This window comes from Mixophyes fleayi, chromosome 3 (assembly GCF_038048845.1).
Source record: "Mixophyes fleayi isolate aMixFle1 chromosome 3, aMixFle1.hap1, whole genome shotgun sequence".
Classification (NCBI taxonomy): domain Eukaryota; kingdom Metazoa; phylum Chordata; class Amphibia; order Anura; family Limnodynastidae; genus Mixophyes; species Mixophyes fleayi.
In genome coordinates this window covers 171,732,452-171,746,578 of record NC_134404.1, presented here as the reverse complement: position 1 = coordinate 171,746,578, position 14,127 = coordinate 171,732,452, and the positions used below count along the sequence as shown (strand labels likewise).

General features: G+C 38.9%; 1 protein-coding gene across 1 annotated transcript in view; it reads left to right on the top strand.

Annotated features, from left to right (window-relative positions):
* Positions 1-14,127, top strand: part of BACH2 (BACH transcriptional regulator 2) — a 209,840-nt gene that overhangs the window by 32,600 nt on the left and 163,113 nt on the right. The gene's annotated exons all lie outside the window — the stretch shown is intronic.

Below are 14,127 nucleotides of genomic sequence, written 5' to 3'. Positions count from 1 at the left end.
GGGGGTAATTTATGAGTATGGGAATATGAGTGTAAGTGCAAAAGCCTTCAAGAAATTTCTGTTTTTGAGCATGTGTTATAGAGAGTCTTGTACTTTTCAGAGAAAGTAAATGTAGTTAATTTCAAGATGAGCACAATTTTGATCAAGATGATGGGAGAAACTGGCCAAATATGCGTGAATCATGACATTCCATACAGAATGCGGGACCTTCATAATAATGTGCCTGGGGTGGGTACAAATATAAAGGTTTAATATTATGAGCTGGAATAAGTTCCAGTTAAACATTGCTGATGTGTTGGTACAATGAAGCATTTCACCTCATTAGTGTGTCGGTGTTTTAGATCGCTACAATCCCGGTTATGTCAATTATACGGAAGGTGATTATAATGCTCTTTTTCACATTGTGATGTTAAATAGGCAACACAACACAAAAATGATGCCATCCCATTTTTCTGCATTTGTAAATGATTGACAATGCCTTTAAAGACAGCATCAGAGTGTGCTCCTTTCTGATGTTATAGACTTCTATACACTAAGCACATATACGATGATACCTATATTTTATTTTGTGCAGTGTAAATACAATTTTCTGGAATTAAATTAATGCTTGTGATACAGATTTCTGATTTTGAAACATTCAGAACACAATTGATTCATTTTGTTTTTCTCAATGTGATGGGAAACTGGAATGTGTATGGTGCAATAAGATTTATTAACCCAGAACTGATATGTAGTCTTATCACACTGCTTCTATCTGCAAAAACTACTTCTAATGTATCAATATACATCAGTAATTCAAGCTATTCCTAATGGCACACAATGCAATGCATATATTTCCTGTTTGGATATTAAAAATCTTGCAATCTTGCATATATTCCAAGTGTACACCTACAGTTTCCCTTATTTGTTGCTTTTTTATATGGTTCCACTAATTGAATAACAAATGCATTGTAATACCACATGTTATCTTTATGAACAAAATGTGAGAGTAAACAAAGGGATCTTTTTTACTTTAAGTAACTTAATCCAGAATCAGAGATAAAAGAAATTTGGCTTATTTTCCCTCATAGGGCCTGATTCATTAAGGAAACTAAAGCAAAAAATTTAATAACTTTGAACCTTGGCAAAACCATGTTTCATTGGAGGAGGAGGTAAATTTAAAACGTGAGGTCAGATTTATAATTTGAGTAGGGCCTGTCCTAGATCAACTTTTAATGTCAGTGTAAAAATAAAGCTATCCTATATGTATTTTTCTTATGTGCAAAATAATAAACTCATTTGCACCCCTTGCATTGTAACAAGATTCAGAGTTACTCATGTCTTTTCTTTACTTTCTTTAATTAATCAGGCCCATAGTGTGTTAGAGTATTGACTTGTGCAATATTTTCCCTTAATTTCTCATATAATCCAAAATACAATAAATATTTATATCTTACCAGGATGAAGCCCTGTTTATTACAAATCTAAAATGAGTTGATCAAAAAACAAACAAAATATTTTTTCAGTAAAGATTAACTGACTATGTAAACTTATTCTGGCTTTTTGGGCTTTTAATGTCAACTATTACTAGAAGTAATAGTGACATAGATCCACAAAATTGGGTTAAGTCTGTTTAATGTTCCACCAGCTAGAATACATTTGTAAACATAGAAGTGGATATTGCTCACTGTAGCATGAAAGTGTTTTTATTCTGGACCCAGTTTTCAGTTTAACACTTTTTTCTTAGTCACTTTATATATTTTCAGTTCAGTTAATGCAGAAACACTCTACAGCAAAATACAGCTAAAACAACCTTACCATGTCCTTTTTAAAGTTCTAATAATTAATCATGTGCAAATTATACTGATCAACATGGATCACCAGTAGCACCACGGGTATTAAATGTATATTCTACAAAATCTGGCAGATTACATATGTGCTCTTTTGTTGTTAAGAAAAAGGGCATCAGGCCCTTTGGGGTAGATTTACTAACTTTTCTAAAAAAGAAAAGTGTAAGTGCTGCGGAATTAGTGGCGCTATATAAATAAATGATGATGATGTTGCCCATAGCAACCAGTCAGATTCTCCCGATGGCCAATAGTTCCTCACTGAGCCTTCATCTGTGTCTCCCTTCCCAGTTGTTCCCGATCTTATTAGAATGGGGATAGCCAACTTCCATATTACTTGACCTCTTCTGCACAGTGAGGTCACGGGGCATAGCCTGAGGAGAAGGAAGTGTACTGTGATATTCCTCCTTAATCTGTGCGGCCTCTTTGAAGGCTGGAAGGCTTCACATACGGCCCTCCACCTCTTTCACATTGTCCATCACTGCTCTAATCGAACTTCTGGTTGGAAAAGCAGTTTTTTAAAAATGCATCTGAACTGTGACATTTAGAGAACTCCACTTGACTTATTTTCCCTATCTTGCATTCCACTGTCTGCGCTTGCTTACTTGTACGCAGTACACCATGCTAGACAGGTAGTGTATGTCCACACTTTTACTTCTATTGCATATAGTGGATTTGAAATATTTATGCCATCAAAATAAAAATGCAAATTAGTATAACAAGTAGATACAGCAGATTATGTTATAGTAGAAGAGCAGCACACATGTACTAGAAGAAGGTTACATTTAGGAATGGCTGCACTGCACATTAGTATAGCTCCAAATGATCTGCTGTAGATTGATAGATGTGTTTTAATGTCTAGGAATACCCTTTGCTGTCAGTGGCTCAATGGTTAGTGACTCGAGATATTGAACTTACTTTTGTGACTCAGATTACAACAATGTACTGTATGCTGTGGTATGAAATTCAAACTGCCTTCTTTTGCCAATTGCAGCCTCCCATTAAACGCACACAAGCACAGGAGGAAAACGGCTTTCTTCACGGGGGCTACGAGTATTCTTCAGTTAATTACCTGCATTTGCTTTTATTAGGTTCACTTGCAGTTGCTCTTGGGCATAACATAAAACCTCTTTGCCATGTCTGCTGCATTTTAATTGCTAAGGTGTGATATGCTCTGTTGCTTTGTAAATCCCTGTTTTTTTTCTGGAATTTGTCATTGTTTTACTGCCTTGTCTCAACTGGAGCAGTGGTGAAGAACGTTGGTAATATTGAGATTGAGGAGCTAGCTAGCACTTTCCTCAAACATTACACAATTTCACTGTTTTAGGTTACTTGAAAAACAAAATAGTATCTTTAAAACAATCAAGCTGGCTACTTAAAAATGTTGCAGAATAGCTAACCTGTATTTTCATTTGTCAATGTTATGTTATAATTTGATGCGTTGTTTTGATTAAACATATTTAAATGTCCTATTTTAACATTATTTTTTTTATAAAAGTAACAAATGAAACCATGTTCTAGTCACAAGAATGTAGTGCCAAACAGAATAACTGAATCCATTGACATCTTCCAATTAGCTGTACCCACATATAGGGTTTTCATTCGTAATGCATCGCTCAGAAAATCCTTTAGGGCAAAGAAAATGGCTTAAAGTTTTTTTATATATGGAATATATTTTACACATGTAGCAGATCATTCAATGAGACACCCTTGATATGTTCAAGTGAGTCCAAAATATGTATCCAAAGTTCCACAAGCAAAATCCATCTGAAATATATGGCATACTACTGTGTGTATATTCAGCAGCTAACATTGAGCCAAAAGCAATTTCATTGTCATTTCTAAGCTGCTGTACTTGTGCATTTTTTTTTTTCAACAGAATTTATATTCAGTTCATTGTTGAAACTCTATCCCTGTTTAGCTATGAAGCTGATGTAATTTATGGTGTATGTGATTTTTTTCCACTTTCCAGGGGAGGGTGAGAGCTTTTCATTTTCTCTCAATGTGAAACAAGTGTCAAGGGCGCCACGGCAACTGTTGCATCTGCCAAGAATGTGCCTATTTTTAAACACTGGGGATCAAATATCAGCAATGCTGGTTACAAATCCTTATCTGTGTGTATGAGGAAGCCCTCCTCTGTGTAGTCTACAAATGGGAATGCCTCTACTTGCCTTGTTTACACTGCAGCTCTGTGCATTCTTTAGTAATTATAGTAATGGAACTAGAGGGAAAGGGGGACGGGAGGACAGGATGCTATATGAGGTAAACTTTGCTTTGAAAGTTGGTGAATGAAAAGAAACTCTGTCTGGAAAAGTAGTTTAAAATAAGGGAGGGAGAGCGCTTCATCCACACAGGGAAATACTGTCCTTTACATCTACTTCACTGCATAGAAACCAGATGGTCTGCTGGAACACCCGCTCTGAAAACGGAGAAGCCAAGCATATGGCTGATGGTCGAGAGAGGCGTTTCAAAGCCAGAGCATTTGTTACTGCTTCACATTACAGACTGTTATGTCATTGCCAAGCTAAGTGCTTAATACCCACTGTGGTTACCGGGCATACACTTACACAAATGACTTAGCTCTTTGTTGGCAAAGAACTAAGTTGACATCATCGGTTCGTTTTTTCTAAAACGTCCCTTTTCTTTCCTGTGCTGCGGCAAAGGAGGGGGACGTTTATTGTCCTATTATGTTTTACTTGCATTGATGAATCTCTCCCTGGACTGTTACTTCAGTATCCACTAAAGGGTACTGCTGATGTACGTGGCACTGAGATGGTGTTTTTTTGGATCTGGGCAATACTAAGGCCTATGTTATCTACGGAACTGCTGAGCTCATTCATCTCTTTTTCACAACCGTTTCCTTTTATTTTCAGCCAAATCTGTCAAGCCTGACAGGCGAGTAATTTGAGCCAGAGAAAGGGCAGAGCTCCAGGTCCTTTCCACAAAGCAATTCTTCTCCTCCCCTCCTGGGAAGGCTCTGAACTTGGCCTGCTTCAGGCAGATGGATTTGTTGAGTCATGTGAGATCATTTACACAAAAATACATAGTGAGTGAGCAAGCGGGAAAAAGAAGTGAGAGTGGCAATTAGTCTCATACTGATTACTAAAAACATCAGTTCTTAATGGTCATTTATAAACTCAATATACAAAGCACTGGATCCCTGTTTTTTTACTTACTGTTACCCCTAAAGTGAGTGAGTGTAAAAATATTACTAGCAGCGACTTATTTTTCTATTTAATGCTATTATGAAAATGATCCATTAATCATGTTTGTATTAAAGCGATAATCACTGTAACACAGAAGGTCCCTCTTTACTGTGTGCTGTACAGATTAGATGGCAGTTATTACTGTTGTAACAAAAAGATCTGACGTTCTTCTGCCAGCAGCATACGCAATTTGTCAGAGGGTCTATGAAATGGTTTTATGGTTTACATAAGGGTGTTTTAATACCTATGTTTATATTATTGGATGGCTGTTTTCAAATATGCATTAGTTGATCTGCCTTATCCGTTTTATCTTGGAACCGACATGGAGTGATTTTCTGAATCCCCTCTGAGACCTATGGGCCCCATGCTTTGGTGACTTGCTGTGTGATTTGAATTATTTCACTGCAGATCAGATGACCAACAATGTTTTCTTCTGCTGCTCTGAGGCTGACTTAAAACATAATTAAACTTACATGAAAATTATCCTCTCAAGAGCCAGACAGAAGAATGCAGTGCAGATTCTTTCTTGAATAAGGTAATGTCTATTTCACAGAAAGAGGTGGGGCCAATATGGTGAGCTAACCGAATACATCTATAAAAGGGAAAGAGAGTAAGCCAATATCTTGCTCTAACATGATGATGTGTACAATAAGGCTGCCTGTGCTCGTATCTGCTTGCGTTGCAGCTATTTTCTTCTTCCCCTCACAGAGCTAGACAATGCCTGTGTAACTGATACAGAGAACACAAGCTGTATTACATTTTACACTCTCTAACTGATAGTGAAAGCAGATGGCAATAACAAAATGTTATGTCTCAGTATTTATTTATTTATTCCTTCTTTATACATAAGGATAATCTTTATGAAAATAGAAGTACTATAGTTTACAGTTTCAGTGGAAGTGTTAAACTGTCTTCACGCTAAGGTGGCAATGTGCTCCCCATTATAGTATGCCTGGACCCTTGACACTGATGCAGTTTCAAAGTTGAATAATTGCATAAATGGGAACAAATGAAGGGAGGGAAAGTGGATTAACAAGAAAGAGGATAGCTATAATCTTTTAGATGGAGCAGTTGTTACCCTAAAAGTGATCAATGTCTTTTGAGAAATCTTTGTATTTCTAAATTAAGAACTATAGCTCAGAAATGGATTCGGACATAACTATCTGGGTTACCTTGAGTGGAGATAAGCAGAATTGAATGCAAATTGAGTTTTGCAATGGAACAGGTGCAACGTTCCGGCCATACAATCGTCCACGGAGTGGCATTCCACATCGAATTGACAACATTGCTTTTCACAGAATGTATAGTCTACCAATAGACCTGAGAGGACGATGGTCAAATCACTCTGCTGTGTGGTGTGGTTGGGGTAGGACTGGGAACGCAAGACAGAATGTATAATGTGAAAATGTTGTTGTCAAATGCAGAATGAGAGAAATATTTTGCGAAACTGTTTTGAAAATCAATAACCCAGAGTAGGTCAAGTTGGAATGGCTGATGCAGTATTTGTATTTGAATAGTAGCATAATAGGGCTCAAAGTTACAAGCATATTGTGTTGTGAACTACCCCAGACACCATGTGATGGTATTATGCTTATCTTTTAATACTCTCTATACAAGTTATAATAAGTGCAAAATGTGAAAATCCTACTTCAAGCTAAAAAAAAAATTGGTTTTTCTCTTTGTTTTTGTTTATGAGCTGTCTCGTTGATCTGTGCTGATGTTACGTGAGGAATAGCTATTGGAAAGCAGACAACACATTTATCCTGGAATAAAGCCAGAGCTCTATCTGCACTATTCTACATTCCCTATACTATAGCTAACATTCCAGGATGTTCCCTTTATTTTAAAGGATGTTCCACCTTCCAAACATGTTTGTTAACCTACTTCACTCTTTACACTGTAAATTGGTGAGAATTCCCTTCTGTGAGGCATCACTTGTACACTTCCCCACCAACCAGGGCCTGCAGAGAGTTATCCCAGTGTCAGTGGGACCACTTTCCAGCCCCCCCCTGTCTACTTGCATACCCTTGGTAAAAGCTGGTGCTGCATGTACGCAGCCTAGGAGTGGTGTGGCTGCACAGACCAATAAGAAGCAAGAGACTAGAGACCGCTCCAAATAGGCTGCCTGTCTTTTAGCTCATTTTGAAACAGGAGCGCCTCAGGATCAGTCCATTGGTTTTTTTTTATTTGCCCTTTAAATTATGTTGGATCAAGAAAAGAAGAAGCTTATAGGTAAGTATTTATATAGGTCCCTGCACTACATAAAATATTATGAGGTAAATAATATAAAAAAGATTACAGAGGGCATATTTATTAACTAATCCAAGGAGACACAGCTTTTGGAATATTTATTATTAATGGCACATTTCTGGAATATTATATGGATAAACCATTCTGGTATATTTTATTATCAGGAGACACATTTATGGAATATTTAGTAATAAGGGACATTTTTTTTTAAAAAAAACTAAGGGGGACAACACTTGTAGTTCCACAGAAGCTGCCTCTACAACTTCAGGTATGCACTGCTGTACTTCAAGTGCCATAAGAACATCAACTATATTTTAACATGTTATCCCGATACCCACCGACAAAGGGTACAAGAAGCGTCCCAGTGCTCATTAGATTTCGGCCGGCATATCTAGGTGTAAGCTTTTGGAGCCTCCCCTAGAGCACTGGGCCTGATGCTGAGTAACACAGGCAATTACAGAAGGGGAGGAAAAGGTTTTTTTGATTGATAGACATGATGGCTCACACAGCATGCAGTTTGAGCTTTCACGCCTCACACAACCTTCTTTTTTTTTCCCCCAGTGGGTTTTCAGGCGATTTGTCTAACCACGGCTTCATAAATGCTTTGTATTCATAGCAGGTAAAAAAAAATAATAATCTGAACAGCGTCTTGAAACGTGGCGCTTTGCAAAATGGCACTTTTGCACAATTTTTGCTTTCAATAGATATGGCTTTTTTAAAACTGCAAAAATAAATACCCAATAATTGTCTATCTCTGTACTGTACTTTACAAAGTAAATTCCCCCCAGCCCAGCCCCCCATCCTGATGATATTACAGCTGCCTAGGCCTGGAAGGTTATATGCTTGAACACTGTTCAGTCATATTGTAGGCCCACACAAACAATAGGCTTTATTTGATCTTTGGCAAATTACCGATTGCCAGTCACTCTTAAAAAGAGTCTCCAGAATAACTGCTCTGTTCATTATCTGCCTAACGTGAGTCATAAGGTACAAAGTACAGCAGCTCATTCAATATTAGGTAGTGTCAGTTATAAAACCATGTGGCGTTGTTCTGTGAGCAGGCCTTGGTACAATTGATAGTTAAACTTGTGTATTATAGTTGTCAAAAATGCTCTACCAGGTAGGTAATATTATCACTGTGCTTAAAATATAAACTACTTAACTTTATGGCTTACTGGATGAATGGATGTTTTTCTAACAAGCTTGTTAAAGAGTTTATGGAAATTCTTATCTTGTTTGAGGAGTCTATGAGGAGTAGTTTATCATAAACATACTGTTACGTTAATGTTTGTAAAGTAGAGAATTTAGATTGTAAGCTCCACTGGGGCAGGGACTGAAGTGAATGATTAAACATTCTGTGTAAAGCACTGAGCAATATATAGCTGACCCTCTAATATACCTATTAGTGTTTCATATTCGCCTTACTGTCTTTCAAAATGAGTCTCATGCAAGTTGACAGCCTATTTATTGACTCCATATAGAAGGCTGATAGATCAGGTAAGCGTATTAAGCCATAAACACTAATTTAATTAGTAGTGTTTTAATATTTTGTATGGATTAATAAGCCAGACGCAACCTGTGTAAGAAACCGTATCACATTGTTTTTGTTTTTATTTGTGTAATGTTTATTTTTCAACCGATTTTTGCATTTCCTCTGTTTTGTCACTATAGCATTTTGTGCTCTACACACATACAGTTCTGGCTAAAAAATTATCACCCTTGCACTTTTTTTTTAAACAACTCACAATTTATAAACATAAGTTGAAATTTACAACGGTATTTGGTCTTCACTATTCTTTCTCGGTTAACATTACACAGGGCCGTAACAAGGGTGGTGCGGGCGGTGCCGTCGCCCAGGGCGCAAAACCAAGCAGCATGACTATGACAAAATGTTGGACACCATAGACTTAATATTTGGTAGCACAACATTCCTTTAGCCACTTCCTATAGCCGTGATAGATAATAGATTCATATCATTTTCTGGATACCATTCATACTGTCACTATAAATTAATTCCTGAATGAATAAAATAAACTAAGCTGATTGCTCAATCATAACATGATCAAAATTGATCAGACCATAATCAGACATGGCCACACTATTATGCACCAGTGATGTCTAATTAGATCTGTCTGGTTGAACTGTGCACCAAACAGGTCCACAAGTATGTGGGGCCAAATGTATATCTGTATTAGGGCCCTGTGACGTGATCAGTCCATGGTTATCATTTAGAAATGAGTGTAAGCACCATTTTTAATCCTGAAATAAGCCATCCGTACTGTGCAGACACACAAAGACCAGGGGGAGGGAATGGTAAACTGGCTTAAGTGTGGTCAGGTGCTGTGTCTAATGCGAGTGCTTGACCCCTGGAGCAAGATTTGTGCTGCTGCTGTTCATAAGAACAGACCATAGTATAAAAGAAAAATAAAACTTTAAAAACACTTAAAAAAAACCACCCCCATCATTAGTGTTACCTGCAGTGCTCATTGTCTTGTCTAGTAGCAGCAATTTTGGGGGGTCCACCCAAAAAAGGCTACGCTGACAGGCTGGGTTGGTGACACTATAACAGGGAAACCTGTTGGCCCTCTGTCATGATGTCACACAGCTCTAGTCTGCACAGCATGGGGAATCAAACCCGCAATATAAATGGGCCTTCATTTCTCCTAGAAAGAAACTGTCCAGTCTGCCCCCCCCCCAGTAAGTGTTGGGGTAATAAACTGTTAAAGTGAAGTTTTCAATATTTTTTGCTGGTGTACTACTTGTCCCAGCAAGCCCTGGCGACCTAAACTGCTTGAGTATATTGGCACTTGTAGAACTACAAGCATCAAGCACGTCCTGACATCCATGGCCCGCTGGAACCTGTAGTGCAGCGAAAAAAAAGGTACTGTTAAAAAAAAAACCAAAACACAAGCAAACAATGTGAAAAAGTATTTTGTTAAACATTTCCCTACAACCACCCTCTTGTACCCATTTAGTAGTACACTGAATCCATGGGGGATACTCTTCTTTCTTCCAGCTTTTAATGCATTTGGAAAGAACGAAACCCTGTATACCATGAGTATTTGTTTATTGCAGAGCCGCGTTGCGAATGACAGGCCGAATGACTTGTCAGCTGCTAATCAATACAGAGCGCCAATAGTCTGTATTTAGGTGTCTGACATTTTGCATTCGGCATATCTCATGGTGCATGTGTCGTAAAATACACTTGTGTTTTTATGCATGCTCTTTTCATGTGTGACCAGCATTAGCAACAAGATAAGTAGATGAGAATGTTTAATGTTGATGATAATTTGGTAAGTAAGGACACTGTTCCCCTGGAACCTATGAATGATTTTCAATTTTGCTGAGCAAACAATGGTATTCTGTGCAGAATGTGTTGCTGATCTATATTAAAATAAAGTGGAAATACACCCTAATTACACATAAAGAATAATTTCCTTTTTAATATGCTTTACAAGCATATATACATAAGCTAGGTGTCTTGTCAACATAAAACTTGTTTTAATAAACTATTAAATTTAATTGTGAGAAAATTAAATTGTTTTAGTACGTTGACAATACAGCTGCTCCCATGTCATAGATAATGTGCTGTTACAATCCTTCAAAACATATGAGAGTGCAAAATGCTAAATAAGATCAGACCTTGAATAAAATGTAATTCATTCTACTGCTTGCTCTAGTTAAAATAAAAATGAACAGTGCTCTTCATTTAATAGAATCCTGATCTTTCTTTAGCAAATTTTTCTTCAAACCACACAGTAATATTCCCATCTTGACAGCCGTAGGAAAGGATTACGCCATGCTGGAAGCGATCTGACTGAAGCTAAAAATAGCTGTGTGGATTGCACACAAAGAAAAGAATGTAAAACAATAGGAATCCAAACTGCTGGTACGTCTGCAGCCTTTTCCTAGAAGACACATCAATAAAATGCCTAAATAAAGACTTCTCCAGACCGTGGACTTAAGAGACCTTTGTGCACTTCTACAGGGAGTGCCCAAAACCTTGCAACTGAGAGACAGAGCTTTTTTTAAACTTTAGTACAACAACAAGCTTCTCTGTCTCTTAACAAGAGTAAGCTGATCGATAAAAATCAAGTTTCATCCAGTCGCATGATTTGCAAATAGACGCAGGCTTTAACTTTATGAATATTGTATCGGTAATGTACTTTAAGGACACATTGCTGACACACACAAAGTGAGTTGTAGGAGTATAACTGGTTCTCATATCCAATCTAAAATAATTTTCTCTCCTCTTATAAAGCTGGGTACACACTTACGCAATTATCTGGCAGATCGCACGATTCCTGACCGTTTGGTCAGATATTGCAAGAGTGCATACGCTCCCACGATAATGTTTTATTGTGCCAAAACATTGCATCGTTACATTTGGTTTCCTAAACTTCCTAAAAATCACTGTCAACGATGGAACAATGTCGGGCAAATGTTGAAGTGTGTATACACTCATGACTGTCTGTCCGACACTTCTGCCGATATTTCCCCCAACAAATTGTAGCAGCGTAGGCAGATATCTGTAAAGAGTCTATGGGGTAAATTTACCAAGCTGCGGGTTTGAAAAAGCGGAGATGTTGGCTATAGCTACCAATTATATTCTAGTTATCATTTATTTAGTACATTCTACAAAATGACAGCTAGAATCTGATTGGTTGCTATAGGTATCGTCTCCACTTTTTCAAACCCGCAGTTTGATAAATTTACCCATAGATCTTTTCAGCAGATGGTTATGAGACAGTGAAATTATGTTAACTAGCACTCAAAGGCTGTGTTTGCCTGTTAGGCTGTGTTAGCTAGTGAGGATTTCTTCTAAGAGGGAATTTTTACACGTGTATTAAAATTTAGATTGCATAGTGAGAGTTACACAAGGGTTGAACAAGAGGAGAACAAAAGGAGAATATTCTATCTGGAAACACTGCTACATGAGGAAAACATTCAACAATAATCTGTGAGCTCTAAAAATCCTCCACCACCTGCATTGTGCATTGCCTGCACACACCCTGTTAATCTGTTTCTCAACCTTAATTCTTGCATCTGCTGTTTGATTATGACATGTTGGTTTCACTTATACTGTTGCTTGTATTCCCACCTTCAAAACACACTTGTTGCTCCAGTTACCCAGATTCTCTAAGTGGCGTCCCTGCTCTCCCATGCACACTTGGGCTAATGTTTTACAATCTCTCTCCACTCCTGCCCTATGTCACTGTCTTGTCTAACTGTTTCTTACTCACTTATCCCTTATCTCTATTGTCCTAACTACTTCCCATTCCCTTGCTGATCCATTTACATCCTTTTCTTCCTCTTCACTCTCCTACTACTTATACGGTGTCTCACTTTACTCACTTGTCCTGTTGTCTTTCCTCACCTCACTTGTAACCTGTCACAGTCCTTACTTTCTGCCATACTCTCATTTGTCTTTTCCACACAATATTTATATCCTATTTCATGACTCTGCAAGGTCTCAATTACTACATCTCTTGTACCTTATTACTCTCCATTCAGCAATTCCACCCATTCCCCCTCATAGCTGCCCACATCACTACTCCATATTACAGACCCAAGCCTATTCCCTCTATCCCCTGTCGCTCCCCCCTCCACCACATATCACCCTGTCTCCCCTGAACATTCAGTCCTGCCAACCTTATTCCCATCACTCCTCTTACTCACCTTTCCCTGTCCTGTGTACTCTAGAATGCAAGATCTGTGTGCAACAAACTCGCTCCCATTCATGACCTCTTCCTCTCCCACTCTTTTGGTCTCCTGGCCCTTACAGAAACGTGGATCTCCTGCTCTGATACAGCTTCCCCCACTGCAAACTCCCATGGGGGGCTCTCCTCCCACAGTCCCTGTTTTGGGGACCGCCAAGGAGGTGGTGTAGGTGTCCTCCTGGCTACTCCTTCAGTGTTATTCCTCCTGAACCCTCCCTCTCTTTTTCCTCCTTTGAAGTTCACTCCATCCGCCTCTTTTCCCCTCTCCACCTTCATGTTGTGGTCATCTATAGTCTCCCTGGCCCTCCCGCTACATTGCTGACTTCACCCACTATAAATTGATCCTTTCGTCCTACTATTCTGCCCTCTCTCTTGCCACCAAACCTATTTCACATCCCTCATCTCCTCTGTCCAATAAACCTCAATGCCTCTTTGCTACCATTAATTCTCTACTGTAGCCTCCCCCACCTCCTGCCCCCTTGTCCATCACCGTTCTTGACTTTGCCACCTACTTCAAAGACCAGATTGACTCTATACACAATATCTGTTCTCATCAGACTTTCCTCCCCCCACCTGTCCTCTCGATCACTCACTCTGCCACCCTTGGCTCCTACCCACCTGTTTCTGTGCTTGAGATCCTCTCTCATCTCTCCTCTTCTTCTACAACCTGTCCTCTCGATCCTGTCCCCTCCAAGTTCCTCCGCTCCCTCTCTTCCAATGCCTGTTTTCACCTTGCTCACCTCTTTTAATCTCTGTCTCTCCACTGGTATCTTCCCCTCTGCCTTCAAGCGTGCTCTCATCTCTCCTATTGTCAAGAAACCTTCCCTTGACCCATCCTCTCTCTCCAATTATCGCCCCATATCTCTGCTTCCCTTTGCTCCTAAAATTCTCAAACAACTTGTCTTCAATTGTCTGACCCACTTTCTCTCTTCCCACTCTCTTTTTGACCCTCTCCAGTCTGGCTTCTGTCCCCTTTACTCAACTGAAATTGCCCTACCTAAAGTAACAAATTACTTGCTCTCAGCTAAGTCCAATGGTCACATCTCCCTTCTGGTACTCCCCGACCTCTCTGCTGCTTTTGACACTGTCGATCATTCTCTTCTCACTCCCCTTCACTCCATAGGC